This window comes from Stegostoma tigrinum, chromosome 28 (genome assembly GCF_030684315.1).
Source record: "Stegostoma tigrinum isolate sSteTig4 chromosome 28, sSteTig4.hap1, whole genome shotgun sequence".
Classification (NCBI taxonomy): Eukaryota; Metazoa; Chordata; class Chondrichthyes; order Orectolobiformes; family Stegostomatidae; genus Stegostoma; species Stegostoma tigrinum.
In genome coordinates, this window is record NC_081381.1 from 10,778,868 (window position 1) to 10,793,153 (window position 14,286).

The 14,286-nt window shown below is 45.2% G+C and overlaps 1 protein-coding gene across 15 annotated transcripts in view; it reads left to right on the forward strand.

The window, feature by feature from the left end:
* The window catches only part of LOC125466567 (polyhomeotic-like protein 2), a 271,012-nt gene that overhangs the window by 193,650 nt on the left and 63,076 nt on the right, over positions 1-14,286 (forward strand). The window lies entirely within an intron of this gene.

Sequence of the window (14,286 nt, forward strand, 5' to 3'; positions counted from 1 at the left end):
GCTGAGGCTGTGTTTCTCTTAGAGACAGGCTGAGGGAAGCTTGGACAATTGGTTTTCAAAATCATGAGTCTTGGCAAAGTGGATGGAAGAAACTGTTCCCATTCGTAAAAGGGCCGAGAACCAGAGGGCATGGTTTTAAAGTGCTTAGCAAAGGAGCAGAATGAGAAAAACCTCTGTGACCGGGATGCATTGCCTGGGAATGTGGTGGAGTCAGGTTGAAATGAGACATGTTTCCACTGAAATAGCAACCGATGTGCAGGGCTACAGGGGAAAGGCTGGAGATAGCAGTAAGTTCAAATATTCCGAGAGCTAGTGCAGACGTTAATGTACCAAATGGGCATCGCCTGCATCATACTGATTCTGTAAAATAAGTGTCATGGGTATGAGGCTGAGGCTGTGGTTCCAATCTTAACAGAGACCGACAGTAAAACTGAAAGGGACAGTACTGTTGCTGGGTGTACAGTTTCTAAGTCGAGTGACCGGAAACAAGTCTTAACTTTCTCATTCCAATGTGTCCAGGTAAATCCATTTTACTGGTTAACATGGAAATCGGCCTTTTTTTTGGCCCAACCAATTTCTGCTGCCGTTTCTGTTACACACCTCAACATCCTCCATTAACCTTCAGGTCCCTCCTTTATCATTTGCTCGTCTAGCTTCCCCTTTTAAATACTTCAATACTCTTCACTTTGACATCTCTCTGTAGGGTTGGGTTCAAATTTCTGCCCCCTCTCTGGGTGAAGACTGTTTTCTTGAACTCCTACCTGAATTTTTTGGTGATGAGCTCATTAACAGCCTCTAGTCCCTGGAGGAAAGGTTCTCTCTGATTGCGCTCGTGTGCTGAAGGATTTTGAGACAGATGTCAATTTAGTTCCCCCCTCAGCTGCCTTTTTCAAGGGGAGAACTGACACGGCCTGGCAATGTTTTCTAGATGCATAAAGCCGCAAGTTTCCACACTGTCCTTGTAATTCATCCCTGCGTCCACTCCAGCACCAGCATATGCGTTTTAAGAAGTTTGCATCTTTGGTGTACACCAGAGTCATGGAGATTGGAAACAGACCCTTCGGTCCAACCAGTCCATACCAGCCATGTTCCCAAACTAAGTTATTCCCACCTGCCTACCGTGGCCCATATCCCTCCAAACTTTTCCTAATCATGAACTTATCCAAATGTCTTAAACGTTATGTGCCTACACCTGCATCTACCACTTCCTCTGGCAGTTCAATCAACACATGAACCACTCTCATTTTAAAATAAAAAGTTGCCCCTCATGTCCTTTCTTCTCACCTTTAAAAATATGTCCTGTAGGGCAAAGGCCCTTGTTATTCACCTTGTCTCAACCGCTTTTATTTAATAAACCTCAGTAAGGTCACCGTTCACCTCCCAGACTCCAGTGGGGAAAAAAATAGTCCCAGCCAACCCAACATCTCCTCGTAACTCACACCCTCCATTCCCAGCAACATCCTGGTAAATCTTTCCTGAGCCCCCTCCAATTATCCTCCCTCTAATGGGGTGACCAGAACTGTACGCTGTATTCCAGAACAGGCCTTGCTCATCAATGTCCTGTGCGATTTCACCACGGCCTCTCAGCTCCTGTATTCAAAGATTGGAGCAATGAAGGTGAGTGTGTTAAACAGTTTCTTAACCACCCTGTCTACCTGTGACACAAACTTCAAAGAGGTCCAGCCATATTTCGATGTAAAACATAACATACTTGCTTTAGCTTCCTTGCCTACTCGTGGTGAAATAATCTCTAGAGTACTAACTCTTATTTTGTTTTTGTTATGGCCTTGTCAACTGAGGTAGCAACGTTGTGTTTTTTGTGTATTTCTGCCTCCTGATTTCTTTACCCCTTTATGCCATTTCGAGTCTTACCCAAGTTTTGTACGTGAGCTCTTTATATGTGTCTCCAGCAGTAATGCCTCCTCCACATTGCAAAGATGTTGATTGAGAGATAAATGTTGTGTGGTGGGGAGGGGAGGAGTAGACCCTGGAGAGACTGCCAAGCCTTTGAAGTATTGTGGGAGGATCTTCTTTGTCTGTCTGTTTTAAGAAGGATAGAAGTGGCTTTGTTTTAAAGCCACCTCTAAAAGAGAGCAGCTCCAACAGTGCAGCAGGTCCTCCAATGGGATTTAAGAACCTTCAGATGCAGAAATGAGAGATTTTTTAAGTTTGTTTACAGAATGTGGGTGTCACTGGGGGGAGAAAATTGTCACTGGCTAGCCCAACATTTATTGTCCATTGTTAATTACCCTGGGGGCAGTTAAGAGTCAACCGCATTGCCGTGGGCCTGGAGTCACATGTAGGTCAGGGGCGGCACGGTGGCTCAGTGGTTAGCTCTGCAGCCTCACAGTGCCAGGGACCCGGGTTCGATTCCACCCTCAGTCGACTGCGTCTGTGTGGAGTTTGCACATTCTCCCTGTGTCTACGTGGGTTTCCTCCGGGTGCTCAGGTTTCCTCCCACAGTCCAAAGATGTGCGGGCTAGGTGGATTGGCCATGCTAAATTGCCCATGTGTTCAGCGGTGTGGACTTGTTGGGCCGAAGGACCTGTTTCCATACTGTAGGTAATCTAATCTAATCTACGGATGGTAGATTTCCCTCCCCAAGTGAATCAGTTGGACATGTATAACAAATGACAGCAGTTGCAATTAGGTTTCACCTCCAGATTTTTATTGAATTCAAGTTTCAATATTTACCGTGATGGGATTCGAGCCAAAATCTCCTGAACATTAGCCTGGGTTAATAATAGAAAACAAAGAGCTATGAGTGCTGGAGATCTGAACCAAACACAAACAGAAATTGCTGGAGAAACTCAGCAGCTCTGGCAGCATCTATGGAGAGGGAAATGGTTAACATTGATAATAAAATGTGAGGCTGGATGAACACAGCAGGCCAAGCAGTTTGGCCTGCTGTGTTCATCCAGCCTCACATTTTATTATCTTGGATTCTCCAGCATCTGCAGTTCCCATTGTCTCTGATACACTGGTTAACATTGAGTCCTTTTCACTGGTTAGCGAATGCAATGATGTTACCAGTACACCAGTACCTACCTTGTGTGCCATGTTGTGGGAGGACCTGTGTATTTACTGACATGATACAAGTCCAGACCTCCTCATACTGCCTTAAATATTTCCATTCCTAGGAGAAGGTTTTCTTAACTTGCCTAATGTGGAAAGATAATATTTGTGCTTAGAAGTGAGCCTGAGTGTCTTTGTTTGCTGGCTGGAGTGTTTAATACGCTGGAGGATGGTGTTCAATGTGTCACAGACTGGTCCAAGGCATTGGCTTGCTGCTTTATTCCCAGAGAGCAGATTCTGTGTGAGGGTACAGGCAGCTGGAGCCACAAAAACTACAAAGGCAGCAATGTCCTGACGCTCTATTTAAAACCAGGCCAGCTGTAGCCTCCTGAACCCTGGATCCAACAGCAGGCATGACACAGTTGGCCAGATGTTGTTGTATTTATCCCTGTTAACCCTGCGAGTGCTGGGAAAAAAGAACCAAGCTGGATTGTGACTCTCGAGACCTGCTGGTACAGATTACTGGAAATTGTCAATAAGTAGTCAGCAACACACTGCCCTCCCTCCCCCACCCCACACAGTTCAATGAAGGGGCTGCTGTCCATTTGTTGCAAACACAAGTTGGGATATAGCTTCCCTGTCAGAAACGGCAGCAAAAGTGGAACTTGTCCCAGCACTTTGTTCTTGCTCCTGGTCCTAGGTTCTGTTTAAATCTAACCTGGGATTGCTGAGGCACAGCTGCTCCCTCCTAGAGGAGTTTAATACTGACTTTCTCCCTGATAGTACCTCACATCAGAAGTGAAGTGGTGTCTGTGGAACACCAAAAACCCATTTCCCTGTAGACCTGCCTGACCTGAGCGCTGTGTGTTCATGGCTTTGCTCTTCTCCTGGGCCCTGAGTGAGTATCTCAGTACACGTCCTCCCTACCAGGAATACTGCCTGCTCCCTGTACGGCATTTCCATCCACCCTCGTTGTCTGCTGCTGAAATCCTCCATCGTACTCCTGACCCTTCCACATGGACCAATCACATTGCTCTCTTGTCTGGCCCCCTGACCTATAAAGGCTGAAAGTGGAAGTCACCCAAATTCACCCAATCCTTGGCCGCCCCTAAAAAATGATAGGAACAGGAGTTGGCCATTCAGCCCGTCCTCTGCCGTTCGACTTGTTCTCCAATAGCTTCCCATTCAGTATGGCCTTAAGATTAGAAGTTTAAAATTTATGTTCAAATCCTTCTCTTGCTAATTCTATAACTTACCCAGCCCCATAACCCTCCAGGAATTCAAAGGTGTAGGTTTCCCAAAGCTGCTGCTGTGTTACTGCTCCTCTCTCAATTTGGAAATCTCAGCAGAGTTGGGGAACGACTAGCTGCTGGAGTAGCAGAGGTCCCTGATGCTGGGAGTGAAGTAGGGCCAAAGGTCTGGTGAAGGTTGAGGTGTATTGTTATGAAAGGAGGGGCAGCAGAGTTGAAGGATGTATACAACATCCAAACTGCTGCACGTTGCCCCAAACACTGATTTTCTTGACTTTCTAATTGGTTCATGGAATGTGGGCTTCACCAGCTGCACTACTATTTATTGCTTGCCCTTATTGCTCTCGAACAGAGTGCCCTGCTCAGGCATTTCAGGAAGCAGTTTAGCTCCGGTTCCTTGAGTCCTGTGTAGGCTCAGACCTGCTGAGATGACAGATTTCCTTCCTCCAAGGACATTAGTGAACTGGATGGGTTTCTACAACAATTGATGATTGTTGTCTTGGTCACCATCACAGACAGCTAGCTTTCAATTCTAGGTTGATTAATTTGAATTAAAGTTCCACCAACTGCTGTGACAGAATTTGAACCCCTGTCCATTGAGAATTAACCTGGGCCTCTGGGTTACCGTTGAAGTGACTTTACCATGGTGTCACACTCTCTCTGTAGATCCTGTAATAACTACATTCTAACTGTCTGCTATTAACAAATCAACCCTGTCATACAAACTCCAAGAAGGCTGGGTTATTGCAAAGGTGTTGCCAATGGGGAACGCAACCCGGACACAGGAACACAGATAAAAAGGGGTCGTAGGAAGTCCATGAGGAGCATCAGCACTGGGATAGATTAGTTGGGCTGAATGGTCTGTTTTTGTGCTTTAATTACTGGGGTAGCGTGTATTTAAATTCAACATAATCCAGACGATGCACTGAAATGGACCAATTTGAAGAAACGCTTCCTCGACGAGTTGGATTGAATTTTTTTTGTGTGTGTTTTGGCAGCCAAGGGATATCTACTTAATTAGTTCCTGCTTCAAGTAATTTTGAAAATACAATAATGATGAAAAGATCTTTCTTAGAAACCAGAATGAAGAGGATTTGGTGCAGCAGTAGCTGTTGTTCATGGAATAATATTCTCATGCTGTATTTTTTTCAATCAAAGTGTGAGAAGACTGTGTATTGAGGTTTAATTACAAATGTTGGGAAGTGCTGAAGGTGAATTGAAGAGAACCATTCCATTGTTGAGTGCCTACCCCAATAACCCATCCCTGCACCAAACTTATCACTGGTGCTGAATCAGTAAGCATTGGTAACCAAATAATAGATTAAGGAATACAATCAGGTACCAGTCTTGCGTCAGTGAGCAGTACACTCACCTCGGAGGCAGACGGTTGTGGGTTTCAAAAGTGAACTGAAAACAGCCCACGTTAACAATCTGATGCAGCGCCAAGGGAGCACCGCACAGCCAGTGGGGGGGCGTCGGTGCCGAGAGAGCACTGCGTTGCTGGGGGTGTCGGCACTGGGGTCAGTCACATGGCACAGAAGCAGACCCTTCGGTCCAACCAGTCCATGTCAACTATAATCCCAAACGAAACTAGTCCCACCTGCCTGCAATTGGCACATTTCCTCCAAACTTTTCCTCTTCTTGTACTTATCCAAATGTCTTTTAAGTGTTGTAAATGTATCCACATCCTCCACTTCCTCTGGAAGTTCATTCCACATGCTAGCCACTCTGTCTTAAAGAGTTGCCCCTTAGGTCCCTTTTTAAATCTTTCTCCTTTCACCTGAAATATGCCCTCAAGTCTGGAAATTCCCCACCTTGGGGGGAAAAACACCTTCCATTCACCTTATCACTAGCCTGATGATTGCATAAACCTCTAAAGTCACCCCTCAACCTCGGATGCTCCACTGGGAAACATCCCAGTCTATCCAAAATGTCTTTATAATTCAAACTCTTCATTCCTGGCAACATCCTGGCAAATCTCTTCTGTGCTGTCTCCAACTTAACAATGGGACCAGAACTGCTCACGGTATTCCAGAAGAGGCCTCACCAACGTCTTGTACGACCTCAATGTTGCATCCCAACCCCTATACTCACTCCAAGGTCTGAGCAGTGAAGGCAGTAATGCCTCCTTCACCATCCTGTCTATATGTGCTGCAAACTTCAAAGAGTTGGTACCTGAACCCCTAGGTCTCTGTGTATAACACTACCGAAGGCTGCACGTTTAATTGAATTCTCCTTTGTAAAAGTCTCTCGTGTCCAACCTTCTATCCTCCTTCAAAATGCATCTGAAAGCCTGTTTCTTTGATGCTTTGGATCAACTGCTGTACTATCCCTTTACAGGATTTGGTGTCAAATTTTGTTGGATACCTTTGCTTTAAAGAATCTCACTTTTCTACGTTGATGTATAAATTCCATTTGACACTTGCTGATGATAAAGCCTAGCACTGACAGGCTGAAGTACTTGAATTTTCACATTTCCCTGGCACAAGTGATGGCCTCCTAACTGCAGACACTGAGGGTCAGGCAAGTACAAAAAAAATCAAGTGGAACAACCATGAATGGGGTGGATGAACTACAGCTTTTTTTCTCATCCACAAACACGAAGGTATAGCACGAAACAAGTAATACCACTGAGACAATAAAACCCATTCCAAGATCCACTATATTGAATTGTACAACAGATGTTTCTCCAAATCCTGGCCCTCTATTGAATCTCAATTTTTTTCATCAGAATATTTATTATTTCACCATTTCAGTACAGGGAAATGTTCCAGGTATCAAAGCCCCATATTACAACCGTGACTATACTTCAAAAAGCTTGATAAGCCCCAAAGTGCCACTGTGTCCAAGGTGCTTGCTACATTTGCCTTAATTGGTCATTGCTTTAAGTACCGAGGTTAGGAGGTCGTGTCGCGGACGTACAGCATGTTGGTTTGGCCACTTTCTGAATACTGCATTCACTTCTGGTCCCCCTGCAGTAGCAAAGATGTTGTTAAACTTGGAAGGGTCCAGAAAAGATTTACAAGGATGTTGCCAGGGTTGGAGGGTTTGAGCTACAGGGAGAGGCTGAATAGGCTGGGGCTATTTTCCCTGGAGTATTGGAGGCTGAGGGATGACCTTGTAGAGGTTTATAATATCATGAGGAGAGTGGTTGGAGTGAATAGCCAAGGTCTTTTCCCCAGGGTAGGGAATCCAAAACTAGAGGACATAGGCTCAAGGTGAGAAGAGACCAATTTTAAAATGGATCACTGTTTCATGCAGAGGGTGGTGCACGTATGAACTAGTTGAAAGTCCTGTATTGGCAGTAAAGTTATTTTAAGATGACCTTGCTATCACAGCAGGTACGATATAAGTGCAGCACTCTTTTCTTGCTCACTGTGCAGAAAGTCATCTTTAGCTTGAAAAACATTAATGCTCACTGACGTCCTGAGGAAGGGTCACTGGACCCGAAATGTTAACTGTCTTTTCCTTACAGATGCTGCCAGACCTGCCGAGCTTTTCCAGCAACTTTTTGTTTTTATTCCTGATTAACAGCATCTGCAGTTCTTTCAGTTTATAAAGCTCACTTTGTATACAGCCCATTCCATTGTTCTGTTCCATGTTCTATGTACTCACTAGTCTATAAAAGAAAGTTTGTAAATAAAACTTTGGTTAGACCGCACTTGGAATACTGCGTCCAGTTCTGGGCGCCCTATTATAGGAAAGATGTGGATGCTTTGGCGAGGGTTCAGAGGAGGTTTACCAGGATGCTGCCTGGACTGGAGGGCTTATCTTATGAAGAGAGGTTGACTGAGCTCGGTCTCTTTTCATTGGAGAAAAGGAGGAGGAGAGGGGACCTAATTGAGGTATACAAGATAATGAGAGGCATAGATAGAGTTGATAGCCAGAGACTATTTCCCAGGGCAGAAATGGCTAGCACGAGGGGTCATAGTTTTAAGCTGGTTGGTGGAAAGTATAGAGAGGATGTCAGAGGCAGGTTCTTTACGCAGAGAGTTGTGAGATCATGGAATGCGTTGCCAGCAGCAGTTGTGGAAGCAAGGTCATTGGGGACATTTAAGAGACTGCTGGACATGCATATGGTCACAGAAATTTGAGGATGCATACATGAGGATCAATGGTCGGCACAACATCGTGGGCTGAAGGGCCTGTTCTGTGCTGTACTGTTCTATGTTCTATTGTTGGTAAGGTTGTAATATTGGAAACACCTGAGGAATTAAATCTAAAAGCATTCCAATTAGGAATTGCATCAATGTCCATGTTGACTGAGGACAGGATTTGTCTCAGTTTTCACTTCCTCCATTGCCTCCGCCTCCTTACAGAGAGGGACTTGAGCAATGGTGCCATCTTCAGAAAAACCCCATTGTCAGCCATCAAGAAGCAGAAAGATCACTCGCCATGAGATGCCTTTCCTTTGTCTTTAGAATGAGTAACTTTTTTTCCAATCTCCCTATGTTTTGTCTGATCCTGCGTGGTAGGTCCTGTCTGTCATTGTTCTACGGCTGTATTAGTCATACACTGTGGAAACAGACCCTTCAGTTCAACTCATCCAGGCCAATGATATCATAATCTGACCTCATCCCATTTGCCAGCATGAGGCCCATATCATCTTAAACCCTTCCTATTCATAAACACATCCAGGTGTTTTTAAATATCAAAGTGTCAGAACAGAAACAGCCCCTTTGGTCCAAATGTTGGTTCATGAGCACTGTGATTTTAGAGAGTAAGTGATTGCCCAATCTGGAAGCATTCGAAGCATCAGCTTTCGTTTTGGTTGTGATGTGTTGTCACAGACCTGGTGGTAATGTCAACATCAACAGTGTGACAGAATGGAGCCTTATCTGGGCCATCTGGAAATTCAAGGAAGAGTCTTCGAGAACCTCCTTCCAGGATAGCCAGCTTTGGGTAATTTTCACGATCCGACGGGGATGTTCAGTTGATCTCATGTTACTCAGGAGACTTCTGAACACAATGTCTGACCCGATGAGAGCAGGTCAGTGTTGTTAGACAGGAGGCTCCCTTTGACTTCCTTTTTTAATTGATCCCTGGGATGTGGGCTGTTCTGGCCGAGCCGGCTTTCATTCTCCCAGCGAAGGTATGGAGCTGCCTTCCTGACCTGCTCTCTTGAGAAATTTGACAAGCCTGTTTCAGAACCTCATTTTGGAGAACTGTCAATGGTTTTGGACAGCTCTTTATAAAAAGGATATGAATCAATAAGACGTGGAATCTTAGACATTAGTCAGGATGAAGAGGAGCTTAATTTTTTTTAAACTGCATCAAAATAAGAAAGTCAGAAAAAGTCGTCTTCATCGTAGAATCCCTACAGTGTGGAAACAGGCCCTTTGGCCCAACAAGTCCACAATGACCCTCACAGCATCTCACCCGTCCCATGATAACCCACCTAATCGCTGAACACTACAGGCATTTTAGCATGGCCAATCCACCTAGGCTACAAATCTTTCAGGGAGGAAACTGGGGCACCCGGAGGAAACCCACGCAGACACAGGGAGAATGTGCAAACTCCACATGGACAGTCGCCTGAGGGTGGAATCAGACCTGGGTGCCTGGTGCTGTGAGGCTGCAGTGCCACCCACTGAGCAACCATGCCACCCTGGTGGTTCTTTATCTACAGGGTGGTCACAACAAACTTGCATTTACATAGTACCTTTAACGAGGATCAAACCTGGGAGTGTTGTGTTTTGGTAGCTCAGATGAACACTGGGCAAAGGATTGATCAAGCCCAACCTCTGCAGGATCTTCTCATGCGGTTAACTCCCTCTGGTGGTGGGACTAACCTTCAGAACCAAAGCTGAGAACATTGTGAGGTTCTGCTTTTAGAGTTACTGCTTGAGATTTTGTTACTGAATCAAAAATAATTTGGCTTCCAATTGATGCTTTGAACATTGAATGTTAGCTTTGTAACATTCAGTAAATTATGTTTCTGACCTCCAGATGGTTGGAGGATTATAGTGTGAGGCAGCTTTGATTCTCTGCCTGATTCTAATTGTGTCCTTCAAAGGTAAATCTCCCCCATCTCTGACCTTGTTAGATTTGTTGCTGGAAGTTCGGCATTGAACAGCCATTACTGCTACCAATCCTTTTCTATCAGACAGCTTGGGCCAAAGCTCAATGCTTTAATCCTGGGCTATATGAAGAGTGAGGCAGACAATGCCTGTCTCGGGGATATGTAAAGAGGGATTAGTGGTCTGGAGCCTGGGTTACTGAATGATCCCTTGAAAGGGAGGGAGGTGCTGCTTAAAGATACAAAAGATAATTATTTAACTCAATCCTCTCGAACTAATGGCAGCATTTTCCTCTTGTGTTCAATGCACAGGAGCAATTTTATTCCTAATTGGAAAGTGGAAAGAGCTGGTTTCCATTCCTCTGGGTCGATGTTGGTTAGAACTGCTTGGAGCCAGATTCCTCACAAGCTGTTGGTGTTGCTGGTGCGTTTGGCTTAGTGTTGTATTGTGAGCTGGTACCCCAGCAGCAAGGCTGAAACAATTGGGCACATTATGGTGGGGAGTGTGCTTTAAGAGTTTTTATTTGGTCAAACTGTGAACCTACTCATTGAACTGAAGAATTGACTCGTTGGTGAGCAGGTACCTGGATACTCAGCTGAACCTGTCGAGAAGACGTGTGGGGGCAGTGTTGTGCCCCTTGGATGGCACTGCCCTGGAAGGCGGGGTGGGGAGGTGGTGGTTACATGCAGCCATTCAGTTACAGAAGCTCTCCGATCTCCGATCTCCGCTCTCGCTGTCTCACAGCAGGCCAAGCAACAACAGAGGAGCTTTTCTGATGAAGGGTCTAGGCCTGAAACGTCAGCTTCTGTGCTCCTGAGATGCTGCTTGGCCTGCTGTGCTCATCCAGCTTCACACTTTGTTATCCTGGGTGAACACAGCAGGCTAGGCAGTATCAGGGGAGCAGGAAAGCTAACGTTTCTGATTGGGGTTTCTAAAGAAGGGTCCTGACCTGAAACGTTAACTTGCCTGCTGTGTTCCTCCAGCTCCACGCTGTGTGTTATCGCTGACTCCAGCATCATTACTATTTCTAAGCCAAAAGTATGAGATGTGGGCGAGATAATGGAGAGTTTTTTTCAGAGCTTCAGGTCTTGTTTGGATAGTAGCAGTGTCTGTTCTGTGACCTGCACTGCCAGAGAGACTGAGTGAGTCGGTTCTCAAAGCTGAACTGCAGGGTGCTGCAAACCAAGAGTGACTTCTGCTTGAAGAGGTTTTAAAATGTTATCTCTGTAAATAATGCATAAACTGAATGACTTGTGTGTGTGTGTGTGTGTGTGTGTGTGTGTGTGCGCACACGCTGAAAGATGTGGTGGATGGCTGGGGGATGGTGAAGCGGGGGTGGGGTCAGCTCTGCCCATAATGGGCTATTTCGGAGCATCAGGTACAGGAAGTGTCCCAGGAAGTGTTCATTCCCCCAGGGCAGCCAGCTCTCAAAGAGCCTGTTAAATATTGCATTTGCTCACACGATGTGCTCTCAATCCCAGGGAAACTTCCTGTAAACCAAGAGGGTATCGGTAATATGTGAGGCTGGTGTTAATGGGGTTAACCTGGCAGGAAAGCACTCCAAATAGGCAATTAATTTTAGTTGGGGGATAATGAGGAAAGATAGTATTGCAGCCGGACAGTCTGACAAAGGACCTCCTTATTCAGCTACAAATGGTAGGAATGGTAAGTTTCTGAAATGTTTGCTGTTTATAAAACAAATAATTTTGGTCATTCATCATGTGTCAGGTTTGACAAAAGACTTGAAGCATTAATTAACTTCCTGGAGCAGTAAAGTCAGCTATCTGGTTACTGTGTGAAACCACACCACACCCCCCCCCCCCAACTTTGCTCAGTTTTTAATCATTAATGATAAGATTAATGAGCAATTCCTTTAGGTCCTGTGCCCATTTTGTGGAGCTGAGCGAATCTCTCCGTGCTTTGAACTGTACTGTGTGAGAATGCAGCTGTCAATTGCAGTGAAATTAATGTCATGATGTAGATCAGGGCTGATGTATTACCCTACTTCATTCTTTTGGAGGGATTTGTGTACATGTGTTTAATTAACTGTTGACCCATACAGGAAAGGACTGAACATCCAGTAAAGAGTAATAGGAGACGTAAATCTCTGATCACGAGCTGCGAGTCGTTTTGTTTAGATTCTAGGCTAGGTGAATATAGCCAAGGTCGGAGGAACTATGATGTGTGCTGAACCCTTCTTATATAGGGACTGAGCTGTTTGTGTTATTTGGTCTCATTCCATAATGTGATCCATCCATTTGGGATCTCGGCACAGTATAACGGAACCTCTGTTGATATTGTTGGGGATTCTAGAACTAGGAGACAGAGAATTAGGGCCAGACTGTTCAGGAGAGATATCAGGAAGCACTTCCACACGATGAGAGTGGTAGAGGTTTGGGTGTCTTTTCCACAAATGGCATTGGATGCTGAATCAGTACATTTTAAGCCAGAGATTACATTTTTGTTAAACAGCATGTTTGGGGATATGGGCCAAGGGTAGCAATATGGAGCTAGGCCACATGCCAGCCATGATCTCACTGGTGATTGGACTCGAGGGGCTGAACGGCCTATTCCTGTTCCCATGAAGCGTTTGCTGTTGCTCAGTATTACAGATGTGTTTTGGAGGTGTGCAGTAACGCACAAGTCTGATGCTGAGATACAAGAGTCAGTGATGTTGTCATCAGCTGTTGCATTAATGTCACTGGCTAGGGGCAGTGTTCACATGTGCGCAGGGGTGTGTGCGCGTGAATACCTGTGCCCTTTTCATTTTAAGAGCTGGGGCTAGATACCTGGGAGTATAAAGTACTTTGGAATAGATTTGGTTCTTCTTAAATGTTAAAGTTATTGTATCAGTGGAGGTTTTACATTGCACACCCCCACCAGCACCCCATCTCTCCCACCACCTCAAAAACCCACACACCATCTTGCCTCCCACCCCCCCATAACCCTTCATCATCAGCCACAACCCTCACATGATTACATCTTCCTCCTCTCCCCTCCTCCATGTCCCGCACACCGTCTTACCCCAAGCATGATCCACATCCTCTTGCTCCTCTCTCCCACCCAAAAGAACCACAGCACATCTTCCCACTTCTGTCCCTGTCCTCCCTGACCCTTGCACTATCCCCATCCCGTTGTTGTGACAATGTCACTGATCAATGCTGTGGGGACCTCTGTTCAACCCAACCCTGGCACATGCTGAAAGTTGAATTTAATTTAAAAAAAACTGGAGTGTAAAGATGGTGATCATGTAAAATCGCATCTGGTTCTCTAATGTCCTTCGTGAGATGGGAAATCTGCAATCCTTACCTGGCCTGGCCTATATGTGACTCCACACCCACAGCAATGTATATGACTCTTAACTGACCTCTGGCCAATTGGGGTTGGGTAATAAATGTGACACCCACATCCTACGAGCAAACTGTTTTTTAAAAAAAGAGTACGTGAAAGAGCATTAAAATCCCAGAGATTATTGAAGTTTTAGTTTTTCTGTCCGATATCTCTGCACAGTATGATAATGAGTGACGGTGCAATAACCTTCAGTTAAATACAAGAATTTTGCCCTAAAAACCTGATCTGCCTTAGAAAGGGTAAGGTCTCAAATGTTAGATTGCTAGTTGTGGGGAAGGGGTCTGAAGAAAATTTTTATTGAGCCAAGTTTTACCATTCTCCAACAATCTCGATGAAATCTATCTACAAAAATCCAATGATCTGGATTTCTGCTTTCCTGGTCATTAAACCTGAAGAAAAGTCTAGACTCAAAATGCCAGCTTTCCTGTTCCTCTGCTGCCTGGCCTGCTGTGTTCATCCAGCTCCAACACTCTCTTATCTCCAGTTATCTGCCAACAATGATGTTGTAGCCAATCACGTGGAAGTATTCTCTTCAGACAGCAAATCAGGAAGTCAGAGATAGCAGGATCTGCAGATGCTGGAGTCAGTGACAACAGTGTGGGAGCTGGAGGAACACAGCAGGCCAAGCAGCATTAAAGGAGCAGTAAAGC